Below are 15785 nucleotides of genomic sequence, written 5' to 3'. Positions count from 1 at the left end.
GAGTCCGTGTTGACCTGCAATCACCCCGTACACGAGCACTATCCTACACACACGAGGGGCAATTTACAATGTTACTGAAGCCAATTAACCTACAAATGTGAACGTCTTTGGAGTGTGGGAGGGAACCGCAGCACATGGAGAAAATTCACACAGGTCATGGGGCGAATGTACAAACTCCGTACAGACAGCACCCGTTGACTGGATCGAACCTGGGTCTCAGGCGCTGTAAGGAAGCAAGTTGAGGTTCTCATTCACTGAATTCTGTTATTTCCTGGCAACATTACTAACCCTTTACTTCAATCTAACACTTTCTTTAACTAGAGATCAACACAAAAAGCTGGAGTAACTCAATGGAACAGGAAGCATCTCTGAATAGAAGGCATTGGTGACGTTTCGGGTTGGGGTCCCTTCGACCCTTCAGAGGGGTCTCTACCCGAAATGCCACCCATTCCTTCTGTCTAGAGATGCTTCTTGATCTGCTGAGTTACTCCAGCATTTTGTGCGTATCTTGGGTGTAAACCAGCATCTGTAGGTCACTCTTACACTTTCTTTAATTATTCTTGACAGCCATGGTTGAATGTAATAAACAGGAACTGCACATGCCAGCTTGTAACAAAGAAAGACAGGGGGAGCTCTCCTAAAGTCTACAATCAATTCCACTGTCTTAAGAGCATTGAGCTCCAGGTTGTTGCGATGGCACCAGGATGCCAGCTGTGACACTTCCTGTCTGTAGGAAGATTCCTCCTCATCCTGGATCTGTCCTGTCAGGGTTGTGTCGTCCGCAAACTTGAGAAACTTGACTAGGTGTCTGTGGAGGTGCAGTCGTTGGTGTAGAGAGATTAAAGGAGAGGGGAGAGTACGCAGCCTTGCGGTGCTCCTATGCTGAGGGTCAGCGGGTCCGAGATGTGTTTTCCCAGTAGGGTAGTCAACTGTCTCGTATTAACTGGGACATCCTGTATATTGGGCAAAATTGGTTTGTTCCATACGGGACCGCCCTTGTCCCGTATTTGACCGCTACAACTCGGGTCGAGGAGACTGTCGTGTCAGAGCGCCGCGTCCGGCCCCGCCTCACCCGTCCCGACGTGGTGCAGCCCATGGAGTGCAGCAGCAGCACCTCGCCCGTGGCCCCGTCGGTTGGCAGCCCGGCCAGCTGTCCGACCTTCGGACCTTCGCTCACCACCGACATCACCACCCCTCCTTCTTATGGCCGATCATCGGTTCACGAGTTGGATGGGGTGCTGGAGCAAGAGAGAGGGGGAAGGGGAGAGGGGAAGGGGTGAGGGGGATTATATTTAGTGAGATTGCAAAATTAAGGTGGGTTTTAGAGCAATTATATTTTCTCCTCCATATGAATAATATCAAACAATTGGAACTGCTTTCTTTTCCTTGATAACAATAATAAAAAATATGAATACCATAGTTTGCGACTCTTTTTGCATCATATTTTTAATATAATTTGAATATTATAAAAATGTGCATGTTTTCAGGATCATCATGGATCTGTCTGCAGTAATGCAGCAGTCCATTGATGATGTTGCTGCTGAGGAAGCTAGGCAGAAGATGGTTAGAACAGGGGTGGGGAACCTTTTCATGTTGGAATGCCACATTAAGTTAGCTGTAATCTAATAAGGCCACATCCAAGAAACTTCAATTAGATATACTTCAAAATGTACATCATTTTGTCAAAATCGAATTACTATGTACTAACTTCAAGAAAATGAAAATAAATTGTTAATTCTAAAGTTAACTAAGCTTTTAATGATTTTGTTGTGACTGCTTTTTGTGGGTAAGCATTTGAATATTTGGTGCAACATGGAGGTACGCAGTTTCAGCTGATCTTCTAGATGGGTATCCGTCATTTGTGACCTTAAGGGCATCTTGATTTGGGTTCGGTAGGAGAATGTACATCGCTCAAAATTAACGGGTGCCCAGTTGCTAATGGCCATCTAAAGTCCCACCGGGCAACCTAAATGCCGTGTCATTTTGCCCGGAATTCACAATCGGCATTTGATTTTTTCGAGTAAATTAAAAAAATTGGGGCACAATATGTTTTTATTCTACACCAGGACAGATGGAGTCTTCCCTTTGGGCTCCTTGTCCCTCTTGCAGCCATACAGCCACTGGATGACCCTGGCATTGCACTAGATGACCGAGAGAGTGGAGGCTTGTTCTTCCCCCGAAGGCGGCATCGGCGGCAAACTTCTCCCTGACCAGGTCTCGATCACCTCGGGCTCGAGTCCGCAGTGCTCTAAATAATTGTCCAAGCTCGAGCAGGCTTGGGAGAAGCGGCAGCTGAGGATGGAGTGTGAGCTCCTCGATCCGCTTGAGCGGCTCCTTGGGGCACTCTGCCGCTGCTTCTCAGTGCGCTGCTGGCGTGGCAACTGGGGGAGGGGGAGAGAGGAGAGAGGTCGGGGGAGGGGGGAGGAGGGGATGGGGAGAGGAAGGGGGGGAGAGAGGAGCAGTGGGGAGCGAGCATCATCCAAAGGAGGAGGGACGGGTGAGGGGTTGACGACACTCGCTTCGCGAGCAAGATTGTGCAGACTTCAAAGTTTGTCAGATTTTTGAAGATTTTCATTAATAACTCGAGAAATAAAGCATGACATTTTCAGATAAGGCAATTTTGGACTCCAGGGGAAAAATCTCTAACGGAATATGTAAAAATGTTACCATTACCCCGTCCTTTTTTCAAGAAGATGTAATTATACACAAACAAACACACACACATGAACAAACACACACACACGAACAAACACACACACACGAACAAACACACACACATCCAAGTTCAGACTTATAATAGTTACTAGACCAAGTGGGACCCATAGGGTCCCGTCCCCTCAACACGCGGTTGGGGGCGGGGGGGGGCAGCCTGAGGTGTCACACACACACTAAGGAGGAGGGAGAGAGAGAGAGGGAGAGAGAGAGAGAGGGGGGAGGAAAGAGAGAGAGGGGGGAGAGAGAGGGAGAGTGGGGGAGAGAGAGGGGGGTGAGATGAAACCCGAACCAATGCGCGAGCATGCGCCAACCAAAGCTCTCGGGTACAGGGCCCGAGCCAAGCCGAGCCGACGAACATCTTCAGTCAACAGGGTGACTTTTGAACAACGGGGGGGAGGAGGGAGGGGTGGGAGGTGACGTCAGTCGCAGTGCGAGGAGACGGCAGGCAGATCCATTGTCACGTCATTAGTGAAAAAAACAGGCATTTTGAATTCAAAGTTGGATCGGATTTGTGAAGATATTTATTAATAACTCAAGAAATAAAGCAAAACATTTTCAGGTAAGCCGATTAATGACTCCAGGGGATAGATCTCTACTGGAATATGTAAAAATGTTCCCGTTAATGCGTTGTTTCTTCGAGTATATGTGATCACACACAAACAAACAAATAAATACACACACACACACAAGATCAGAGTTTTATAGTTATAAGGATATGATTGAATCAAAATCAAGAATTATAAATTCACATTTCAAAAATTGGTTTCACAATTCAGTAGTACTGATTTTCAGTATTCCACACTGATATTTGAGAATACATGTTGAATGCAAAATACTGGTTTTCAAAAATTCAGTTTCTGTGTGGTACGTTCTATTGTATTTATGTGAGAAATACTGATTTCCCCAACAAAATACTGATTTTCAGCCATCAAAACACGGAAATGCTCGGTGAAACGTGGCAGCTCTACAATTATTCACAATCACATTGTGTTTGAGAATTCAAAATGTTATTTGTGATCTTGTTTATGAGTTATCATGGAACTAAAATGTGTTATAATAGTATGACATTATAATAGGTTAGTTTGAAAGCGATCATAGTATGTAAGTGTTTAAGAAGGAACTGCAGATGCTGGAAAATCAAAGGTAGACAAAAATGCTGGAGAAACTCAGTGGGTGAGGCAGCATCTATGCAGCGAAGGAAATAGGCAATGTTTCGGGTCAAGAACCTTCTTCAGACTTCGTAATTCTTAGTAATGTAAATGCACCATTTAGTTTGACTTCAATTTTCATGATGGAAATTGAAGTCGAACTAAATGTTGTATTCAATTCACTATTCCATGTTGAAATTGATGTGATGTGAAGTTGTTCGGTCAGGAGGACCATTAAAGGTGCACTGCACACACTAACACAGTCCAACAGTAACAGGCAATCAAATCAACACACAAAACATTTTCTAAAAAAAGGTTTTATTTACTGCGAAAACTTACAGTGTTTTATAATTAATCGTTTTTTATTGGAGGGAAGAAAATAAATAAATAAATTCACGGTACATCTGATGTATGGCATTACATTTTCCTCCATTTTGTTTTTTATAAATAATAATAATAATAATAATAATAATAATAATATAAACAAAATAACCCTAACCCACCCTCCCTAAACACCCCTTGGCAGCTTATTTTTTCACAATCCAAATATATCACAAAATCAAGTGCACTTTTTAACAATAATAAAGTAACAAAACAGAATAAAGGCGGATCCCCACTTACTGTCAAGTGCCCTCAGTCAATAGGTAGCTCCTTTAGACTCTCAAAGTATGATAAAAAGGGTTCCCATTTCAAATAAAACTTTTTCAATGTGAATTTAATCTTTTCTAGCCTTAAAAAAAAACATGATGTTTTCCAGCCAAGCAGCGGCAGATGGAGGAGTGGTAGATTTCCAGACCGGCAAGATTCTCCTACGGGCCAAAAGTGATGTAAATGTAATGAGATCAGACTGGGTTGTATTTAAACCCAAGGTTTTATCTGTTACACCAAATACAGCTACAAGCGGGCAAGGTCTCACTGTCATCCCAAGGACTTCACTGATGGTTTTAAAAACCACTGCCCAGTAGTTAACAAGTTTGGGGCAAGACCAGAATGCATGAGCTAGATTGGCTGGAGAGAACGAGCACCTGTCACAGCCAGCGTCCGTCCCTGGATATATGTTAGCAAGCCTGGCTTTGCTTAAATGAGCCCTGTGTAAAACTTTAAATTGTATGAGCCCCAATCTAGCACATGATGACGAGGAGTGGACTTTTTTCAGCGCTTCTGTCCAGCATTCCTCAGACAGATCCATACCAAGGTCATCCTCCCACCTAGCTTTAACTTTGTTCAGGTTTTGATCTCCTAAATACATCAATTGAGAATATACTGCAGAGATCAGTCCTTTATTTGCAAAGGTAAGAGTGAGTTTATCCAACACTGGAAGGAAAAGAAGGAAATGTTTTCATGACAAAGTGGCAAACCTGAAGATATTTAAAGAAATGATTATGTGGGAGGCCATGTTTTTTGTGTAGGTTGTCGAAACTATCAAATATGTTGTTAGTGTATAAATCCTTAATGCACATAAGACCATTCAAACCCCACTGTCGAAAGGTTGAGTCAAGTGTAGAGGGGGGGAATAATACAGTGTTTTATTTGCAGTTTTTGCATGCTCCTTCATAAACGTTTTACATAACATTTTACAACTGTACAACTTGATTATTAAAACCAGGACAACTTCAATTCTTGATTTAAAAAAATGTATACAACAATGACCCCATTCCACCCACTCATTACTCTTGACTCAACCAAAATTATTTCTGAAATATTGGTCATAGATTTGGTGCAAAAAAGCTCCAAAATAAGGCTCAGAATGCACCAGAGAGCATCTAAAACCCCAGAGCTTCCAAGGCCCTTAAGCGGGCCCTGGAACCCGGACGCAAGGGGCTTCCCACTTGTGATGTGGGCTGCGCGCACTTATTTCACATAAAATTTGCGTAATCCTGTCATGCCACCCCCTTTTTGAAAATCTTTATACGGGCCTGGGCAGCATCTATGGAGAGAAGGAATAGGCGACGTTTCGGGTCGAGACCCTTCTTCAGACCAAAGATCATAGAGCGGAGTATGATGGTCCACTCCTACAAAATCCAATGGACTGACGTGTAGTACGCAATGGAGCGGAAACTCCGCTGTTTTAGTAAACCCGACCCAACTTCAGTTATGCCTCTTGCAGTGTAATCAGCATTGCAGGGGAACAGTTTGTGTGTGTAGCTCATCTACCAAATTCTTAATTTTATTAATTTTATATTGAAATGTTTTTTTAAATGTTCTTTTTAAATGGCTCATGTCCTGTGTTTGAATTGATTTTTGTATTAAAATTTGCACTCTGTAATTCATCTAATCCCATTGACAGTATTTTGTATGCTCAAAGTAAAATAAGGAAGACTAGGCAGGAATATCAAAATTATCACCTGCAGCTGAAAAAAAGATGATTTGTGTGGTACAGTATTTGGTCAAATAATAGCAATATGAATATTCCAGTTGCTCTTCTTTTGGAGTGTTCCTTAATAGCCAGAGGGTGGAGTGAGATCTGTCTGTAATAGTGGGGTTATCTAAATGAAGTATTTAACAAACTAAAATTTGTTTTGAGCAAGATTAACAAATGATGTATAACTTTATTTTATTCAGCGACCATACAACTTATTTGATTGTGTTAGAAAGAACTGCAGATGCTGGTTTAAATCAAAGGTAGACACAAAAAGCTGGAGCAGGACTAATGAAGGGTCTCGACCCAAAACGCCACCCATTCCTACACTCCAGAGATGTTGCGTGTCCAGTTGAGTTACTCCTAACTTATTGGATTGATCAATTCTAAATTGCAACCATATACAAGTGTTGAGTGAGAATTTGGAATAGTTAAACGTTACCATCTTCACAGCTCCAATTTCAGAACGTTGCCATTTGCTATGTCCTTTTGCTTTTTGTCAAGGTGCTATAAATTTGGCAACTGATGTGAAAGGGTGAGGGATTAGCTGTTTTAGCCATTGTATTTCTCACCCTTTCAATAAATTACACACATATATACACACATATATAAATGTGATATAGATGTATATAATTATATAACACATACATATATATTTCTCGTTTCTTATATATATAAACACATATATTCATTATATATATATGATGCATATAAATACATATGTAAATATATAACACACACACATATATATTTCTCTTGTTTCTTTCTTGAGGTCTCTAATTATTTGTTGAGCATCCTTTTTCTTTCTTTCTTTCATCCATTTAAATCCCTCTCTCTCTCCCCTATGAAATCCTAATATTGTGAATAAAATATCAATGAACACAAAGGCTGGCGTGACAGGATCAAGGGTTTAGTTTAGTCCAGGGGTCGGCAACCTTTATTTTTTATTGGGCCCAGGACCTTCCAGGATTAGCTGCAGTTCCCAGGTCGCCTGCGAGCCCCTGATCTAGCTGCAGTTCCGCTGTCCGGTCCTGGCGGCCGCTAGCAGCCACCCGAGCTACTGAGTGAGTTGCTGGCATGATCCCCTGATCCCAACCTTCTCAACGCTCCTGCCCTCCCCACAACTTTACCCCTGGCGGCCTAGCCGTGCTAGATTCCCCACATGTTGTAGAAGGAACATAGGCACAATTTGGCTTTTTATTGTGATTTATGGATTATGCACCAACCCACTCAATTTTAAATAATGTAACATCGAAATTCATAAACAAGTATAACACTTTTTATTTCGGTCATTCATGGTAAGATTTACATAGTTGACATTGTTTTGTGTGCGAGATATACAGGGTTGCAGTGTTTCGCATATCAGCTAACCAATGACGGCAGTTCTTTGACAAGTACTCCGTAGTTCGGTGTAGGAGATCTTGTCGACGAGTATTCTGGTCGACATCTGAAATTACAGAAAATATCATATAGGATTAATTTATAAGAACAATCTTATTATAAGATTGACATAAGAATATCTTATAGGATTAACATAAGAACAAATTTGATTATAACTACATACCTGCAGAATGGATGACACTTAAATGCAAAGATTGTTTTCAGGGGTGGGGAGAGACATGTATATTGAAGACGCATTTTTCCTCTAATATGTCAATTTATCTTAAATGTAGTTTATAAAATCTTCTTACACTAGCATGCATGCCTTATAACAAGAACAAACCCTAAAATGTACAGCAAGTGCATACATCCTAGTAGGAGGTGGGGCAGGTTGACAGAGCAATTAATAAAGCAAATAGGATGCTGGATTTTTGGCTATATTAAGGGGAAATGGCATGATATTGTCTAGGACAGCTTAATTTGGGGGCTGAGCTCAATGTACAATTCCAACGGCGGAAGTCAATAATATTCGGGCCACCTTAGGTGGCAACGAGAATTTAAGGTATCCCATTTTTGATACCTTAAAATCACTCTTTTTTTAAAATTATAATTCACTGTTATATGGTTTACTTAATAATAGTATTCTGTTTTTTCTATGTATTTTTCAACGCACTTCTTTTTTCTTCCTATGGAGGTTCAATAGACGGAGGAGATGTAAAATAACGTTAATAGGGGACGGTTACCCCACACCCAAAACCTCAAGGTATTTAACCACACCACATGAAATAAAACTAGCAAAATTAATTAAGAATGCAAGACATTAGGGGAAAAAGGAATGGAGGAATCACATTTTGTAGTTGGAACATTAGGGGTGCGAACGATCCAATTAAAAGGGGTAAGATTATGGCTCAATTAAAATCTTTAATGGTGGATATTGCGTTTTTACAAGAAATGCATGTGAAATTACAAACACAGATGAGACTAAAAGCAAATTGGATAAGCCAGACTTATTATTCGTCATTTACTTCTAAAGCTAGAGGTACGGCTATTATTATTCGGAAAGGTATATAATTTATATCAAAGAACACTATATCTGATAAGGAAGGAAGGTACAATATAGTGGCAGGAGAAATTTATTCTACACCACTGACTCTGATAAATATTTATGCACCAAATTTTGATAAACCCCAATTTTTTAAGAAAATCAAGGATATAATAGATGAGTATAATTACCAAAATGTAATATTAGGGGGCGATTTTAATTGTGTTATAGATACATATTTAGATAAATCAATAAAAGTAAGGAAGAGTAAGGTTAAATCTAAAACTAGTGAATTTTTAAACATATATATATAAAACACTAATATAACAGACGTATGGAGAATAGTCAACCCTACGGGAAGGGAATACTCATTTTACTCAGCGGTACATACAACTTATTCGAGAATTGATTATTTTTTAGTGGACACAAAATTAATTCCTTACACAATTAACCCTAAATATCACAATAGTATTATTTCTGATCACTCACCATTGACCTTTACTTTAAAACTAGAGGGAACGCCAGGTATAAAATCGTTTTGGCGTTTTAATACACAGTTAATTAATAATTCACAAGGTTATGAATATTTAAAACAACAAATGAAATTATTTTTTGATACAAATGAGACACCAGGCATTTCACCATCTTTATTATGGGAAACTTTTAAGGCATTTATACGTGGAGTTATAATCTCATGTCAAAGTTACCAAGATAAAAAGAACTCCATAGAACAAGAGACTTTAGAAAAGGAAATTAAAATATTAGAATTAGATAACGCAAAAGACCCAACTATAGATAAACATAATAAGATCACAATATTGAAATTTAAACTTAATCGAATATTATCGGCAAGAGTAATAAGATTATTTCAGATCACAAAACAGGCACAGTTTGAATTTGGTGATTAACCACATAAACTTCTGGCTAGTCAATTGAAGAAACAGGAGAAGGAAAAGACGATTACTAAAATCAAATCAGAGAATGGAGAACTATTAACGTTACCCCAGGATATTAATAAAAGGTTTGCCCAATTTTATCAAAACTTGTATACGTCTAAAACTAAAATAGAAGATTTTATTATAAGACTAAAATTGTAGATTTTTTAGATAATTGTAATCTGCCAAAATTGGATATTTTGGAACAAGAGGAATTAGGAGCACAGATCACAAGGGAAGAAATAAGTGAAACAATAAAAGAGCTGAAAAATGGGAAAACGCCAGGACCAGATGGTTTTAATAATGAATTCTATGAAGGTTTCCAGGAGTTAATGGTACCACGGTTATTTAAGTTATATAAATATGCCTTTACCGAAAATAAATTACCAGAAACATTAGCCGAATCCACAATTACGTTAATACCTAAAAAAGATAAGGACTTAGAAGAACCAGGCTCATATAGAGCCATATCACTCCTAAATACAGATCAGAAAATTTTAGCAAGAACTTTAGCAAGAAGATTGAGTAAATATATTAATAAATTGATAAATCCGGACCAAACGGGGTTTATACCTAAAAGACAATCATCTAACAATTTGAGACGCCTTTTTAATATAATGTATTCATACAAAAAGGAAAAGGAAGACTTGTCAGTTATATCTTTGGATGCAGAGAAAGCATTTGATCAGGTAGAATGGCAGTATTTATACAAAGTACTCCAAAAATTTAATATGGGAGAGAATTTTATCAGATGGGTTAAATTACTGTATGATAAACCAATGGCAAGAATACTAACTAATAATATATTATCTTCAAAATTTCAATTATCGAGGGGCAATAGGCAAGGCTGTGTTTTATCACCCCTGCTATTTGCACTTATGATAGAGCCGCTTCCTGAAAGGATAAGAAGGCATCCGGATATTCAGGGATATAACACTAAGGATACTATTAATAAAATATCACCATATGCAGATGATATACTTTTATATATTACAAACTCCCAAACGAGCATCCCAAATCTATTTTACTTCGGAGTCACGTGAGTGACTACGTGAAGAAGCCCGCCACGACGCATGCGTGTCATATCGCTTTCACGCTTGCGAAACGACAGGCGGGGTGGAGCGTTCCCCCGCAGCGGTAAGTTTGAAACCGCGACCTGCAGGTAAGTGATTTACTCTGCGGTAGTGTTTGTCCCCGCGCTGTTTTACACAGGGACAAAATAGTGTCCACAAGTGCTGCGAGTGAAGCTGGCTGGGGAGGACCGCGAAGTTGCGGGAGCCAGCATCAGCTGAAGGCACAAGCCCCGTAAGGGATCAGCTGTGCCGATTTCTGATTCCACGCCGGCCAGAACACCACGGCCGGGCGGGAGACTATTCAGAATGGGGCCGTCGACTTTTGACAAGTCGATAACGGCAGGAGGCGGGGTGGAACGACGTTCCCCCGTAGCGACAATTTAAACCAGGACCTGCAGGTAAGAACTGCGGTCTTTATGTGTTTTCCCATGCTGATTACAGGTGGAGAAAACAAGGTCTGCGACAAAGCTGGTGAGGGAGGACCGCGGAGCAGCGGGCAGCCAACAGCAGCCAGCGCCACTCGGTTCACCGATAGTGGGATCAGCTGTGCCCGATGTCGCCTCCGCACCGGCCAGATCCACGCGGCCGGGCGGTAAGGCTAGACACAAAAACAAACAAGGTCGTGGACTCAGAGGAGTCCGACTTTGAACAACCGCGGGCGGCCAGCGACCGAGAGCGCTGGAGCCGGATGGAGTGGTGTGTGAAGCATTTGTTCCAACGTGACAGACTCCGGGAGATGGAGTTGGGTCACTGTGATAAACCCACAGCAGTACCTCTTGAAGGGCTGCACAGTGCTTCTACCTCATCAGAGGGGAGCACTGCGGGTCAGTTCTGGGCTGACCTGGAAGAGGGGCCCGCAGAAGGAGAGACAAGTGTGCAAGGGGTGCAGGAACGAGAGAGCCTACTGGACTAATAAAAGGGACTCCAACAAAAACCCACTACAGCCAAAGACAGCACCCCTATGCACCCACCAGCAGAACAAGAATGACTGGTGAAAGCTCGAAGGCCCGGTACTCAAAACATGAGTCTTTTTTAGGCCAGGGCCCAGGTCGGCCTTCTTGGAAGATGTGCGGGCCTCCAACGCCAACCAAACCGAAAATCCAGACACCAGCGCAACAACAGCAGCGAAGAACCTACAAAAAGAAGTAAACCTGCCACTGGTAACTATGGAGGTAGGTGGGTCTGGTTCCCTACAAAATACAGGGAGCATGGAGGTTGGGGGGAGATTACACTCTTTTCTGAATGCATGGAGCATGTTAACAACCGATACTTACATCTTAAGCAGTATCCAGGGATATACAATAGAGTTTATACCCAAGTACAACCCTCCAGTTCAACATATACCGAACCGAATGTTCGTGCTCTCTGAAAAAGAAAAATCAAAAGCGCAAGCTGAACTGGAGCGGCTTTACGTTAAAGGTGTAATTGAGAAAACTCAACACGAACCATTAGAATTTGTGTCCAATATATTTACCAAAAACAAAAAAGATGGTGGTTGTCGCATCATCATAGATCTGACAAAATTGAATATATTTGTACAATATATTCACTTCAAAATGGAAACCTTTGTTACTGCTAAACAATTAATTTTCAAATGTTCCTTCATGTCCAGCATCGATTTAAAAGATGCTTACTATTCAGTGCCTATACGAGGTGACCACAGATGTTACTTAAAATTCAACTGGATGGGACAACACTGGCAGTATAAAGCACTGCCAAATGGTTTATCATCAGCCCCAGGCTGTTCACAAAAATTTTGAAACCAGCCCTAGCGTTTCTACGGAAACGTAAACACATGGTCATGGCATATTTATATGACATACTCATTGTGGGCAAAACATTGGAATTGGCCAAACAAACTTTAACAGCCACAAAACAGTTATTTGAAAAACTGGGATTTATTATCCATCCAGTTAAATCTAAACTAACGCCTTCCACTACTATGGACTATTTGGGGTTCACCATTGACTCAGTTCACATGTCGGTGACTCTGCCTAAGGGAAAGGCTAGATATTTAATAGAGGCTTGCAATAACCTCATTGACATCGGCAAACCATCCATCAGATTGGTAGCAAAAGTAATTGGCAAAATGGTGGCTGCCTTTCCAGCCACACAATTTGGACCTCTACATTACCAAAACTTACAGAGAGCAAAAATACAAGCACTCTAAATTAATGCAGGTCACTTTGACAGACCTATGAAACTACCAATCAAAGCTAAAATGGAACTAAAATGGTGGATAGATAACATCTGGCTTTGTTCCAATCCAATCATTGTCAGTAACCCTTCCATGGTACTACAAACTGATGCCAGTGCACTTGGGTGGGGAGCCACCAATACCATCACCAGCTGTGGAGGTAGATGGACTGCTCAGGAGGCATCATTATTACTCACACTGGGCATAAACTACCTGGAAATGTTGGGTGCATTCCATGGCCTAAAGTCATATTGTACTGGGTCATATCACCAGCATGTTAGACTACAGATAGACAATACCACCGTGGTAGCATACATTAACCACATGGGTGGAAACAAATCGACATCATGTGACAATCTGGCTAATACAATTTGGCAATGGTGTATCCAGAGAGATATTTGGATATCAGCCACTTACCTACCAGGAAGACTAAATTTAGTGGCAGACACCAGGTCACACAAATTTAATGAAAACACCGAATGGATGTTGAATAAAAAAGTATTTGCTGATATTACAGCAAAATATGGAACACCAGATATCGATCTATTCGCATCCAGACTTAACCACCAGTTATCAAATTATGTTTCATGGGAACCAGACCCTGGGGCAGCAGCGACAGATGCATTTTCGCTGCATTGGGGGAAATTGTTTATTTACGCATTCCCTCCTTTCTGCCTCATCAGTCGGGTATTAAGGAAAATACAACAAGACTCTGCGTCTGGTATTTTGGTAGTACCCGATTGGCCTACTCAACCATGGTTCCCAGTGGTATTAAACATGGTATTAGAACCATGTATCGCCATCCCACATAGACCAGATTTATTGCTACATCCCGTAACAAGGGATTGCCACCCATGCCATAAACATTTGAACTTATTAATTTGTAGAGTTTAAAAACACCTCTACTACAACTGGGACTGACGGACCGAACAGTGAACATGATCTCGGCGGCCCAAAGACAGTCAACCAAAAAACAGTATCTGGTCTATATCAGGAAGTGGGAGATGTACTGCCATAAAAACAACATCACCTACAGAGACATGAACATCCCGTCTGTTCTGGAATATCTGGCAGGCCTCCACTATGATGAGGGGCTCAGTTACAGTGCCATCAACTGCGCCAGAAGTGCCCTATCGACTTACCTATGGCAGGGGACAGAGCGTTACACTGTTGGGACTCACCCACTGGTAACAAAACTTATGAGGGGAATTTTTAATACTAATCCCCCAAGAACCAGGTACTCCCAAATATGGGATGTAAGTATTGTCCTGAAGATGCTCAGGAATTGGTCTCCAGCAACAGCTCTGTCCCTACACAGACTGACATTAAAAACAGTCATGCTAATGGCATTGGTCACGGCACAGAGGGTACAGTCACTGCATAAACTAAGACTGGACAACATGACTTCCTCAACAGAAAATATTACGTTTCATATCTATGAGTTAGTAAAGCAGAACAGACAGGGATCAGCAGGCCTCAATATACAATTTAGGTCATACCCAACAGATGACCGTCTGTGTATAGTAAGACATCTGTTGTTATACATGGAGAAAACGGAAATCCTAAGAGGCAATGAGAAGGCACTTTTTGGTCAGCCACAAGCAACCACACAAAAGAGTGACGGTCCAGACCATCTCAAGATGGCTGAAACAGGTGCTAACACAGGCTGGGGTGGATACTAATATTTTAAAATCTCATTCCACCAGGGCTGCAGCTATATCAGCAGCGATACAGTTGGATGTACCAATGGACCAAATCCTCAAGGCAGCAGGATGGTCTGGGGAAAAAACATTCCAATTATTTTACAACAAACCAGTAATGAAACCTGGAACGTTTGCAGAAACAATTTTAAGTTCTGTAAATTAATTTAAACCCATAAAAAGGGGTTATAATTTTGTGTTAATAAATTTTATGATTTCAATGTCGAATTCATGTCCAAATTATGTTAACACAATTCCTCCTACAGTCATCAAGGCAGACGTGATGCATGGACTCGTTTCCACGGCTCCGCTCCCACCCTTGATCATATACTCAACTGGTATCTCTTCTCTAATCTTACTATGTTTAGTCATTACAGTTATCTGTGATTTCACACAGCTGCTTTGAAGAATGACACGCATGCGACGTGGGGGGCTTCTTCACGTAATCCCTCATCGCAACTCCTCATAAAATACAGATCAAACTTCAAACTTTTAAGTTCTCGTTTAATCTTACTATTATATCTAATTGAGGAATTTGGCTCTTTCTCCGGTTGTAGAATAAATTGGAATAAAAGTGAAATTATGTCATTAAAACCCCAGAAAGCGAATCACCTATTAAAATTTCCATTTAAAATCGCAACAGAAAAATTTAAGTATTTGGGTATTCAAGTTACTAGAAGATATAAATCATTATTTAATGCTAATTTTATACCATTATTAAATACATTTGATTCACTGATTAAATTTTGGAGAACGCTCCCACTGTCACTAATCGGCAGAATAAACGCTATAAAAATGATAGCGCTATCACAAATAATATATTTATTCTAATCTATACCGATATATATACCAAAACACTTTTTTTTTAATTACTCAAATATTTTTTATCTTATTTGGGATTATAAAGCACATAGAATTAAAAGAAATCACTTGTGCAAACCCAAAGAGGTGGGGGGGGGGGGGTTTGCATTACCTAATTTTCTATACTATTATTGGGCAGTACATATTAAAAATATAATTTATTGGTTGGACAGTTCTGCTCAACAGTTGGAATGGATAAGAATGGAGAAAGAGGATTGCGCCCCCTACGATCTAGGAGCGATCATTTTTCCCCAATAAAGCTGAATAATATGTTATATAAGAAGAATCCAATTATACAAAATACAATACGAATCTGGAAACAAATAAAATTAACTTTAAAATTAAGAAATTTATCAGTGTTAACACCAATAGTGA

Source organism: Leucoraja erinacea, chromosome 28 (genome assembly GCF_028641065.1).
Source record: "Leucoraja erinacea ecotype New England chromosome 28, Leri_hhj_1, whole genome shotgun sequence".
Classification (NCBI taxonomy): Eukaryota; Metazoa; Chordata; class Chondrichthyes; order Rajiformes; family Rajidae; genus Leucoraja; species Leucoraja erinaceus.
Note: the sequence above shows the minus strand (reverse complement) of the source record.